This window comes from Saccopteryx bilineata, chromosome 1 (genome assembly GCF_036850765.1).
Source record: "Saccopteryx bilineata isolate mSacBil1 chromosome 1, mSacBil1_pri_phased_curated, whole genome shotgun sequence".
NCBI classification, from domain to species: Eukaryota; Metazoa; Chordata; class Mammalia; order Chiroptera; family Emballonuridae; genus Saccopteryx; species Saccopteryx bilineata.
Genome location: NC_089490.1, coordinates 310,292,187 through 310,292,726, shown reverse-complemented (window position 1 = coordinate 310,292,726; position 540 = coordinate 310,292,187). Strand labels below are relative to the sequence as shown.

Below are 540 nucleotides of genomic sequence, written 5' to 3'. Positions count from 1 at the left end.
TGTAATTGAGTGTATTTACCTAGCATACATGGGGCAAATTATACAGCCATGAATCCTACATTATTCAGGATATTCTTTCTGATTCAGAACTTTTTTATCACAGCTCTGATTGGGAATATGCTATATTATCACTGCAAAGATTACTGGGGGATGAGTATATTAGCTATTTAATTGAACAAAACATAGACCCTATTTCTTAGGGTATGATTTTTTTTTCCTTTTATAAGCTGGGAGATAAGTGGGTAGAGTCATATTTTGTATCCATTTTTCCTAGCCTGTTTCAATTTTCCAAAGTTTAATTAACAGAACAGGGGAGGGTATAATATTTTTCAACAAAGTTTTTGAGACTGTCAAGGTATTTTAAATATAAACCTTCTGAAATATAAAGTAGTATATATAATATATCAATGATTAGATAAATTTTCTTTTTATTCAGCAGCTCCTACTTTGAAAACTCTTCCATGATTCAGCTTTGATTTTATTCTAATGCCTTGAAGGATTACATAGAGATATCAAAGAATCCAGAACAATATTGGCTAC

General features: G+C 30.6%; 1 pseudogene; it reads right to left on the bottom strand.

Annotated features, from left to right (window-relative positions):
- Positions 1 to 218: 218 nt before the first annotated feature.
- Positions 219 to 333, bottom strand: LOC136321179 (small nucleolar RNA SNORA36 family; annotated as a pseudogene).
- Between the last annotated feature and the right edge of the window lie 207 nt (positions 334 to 540).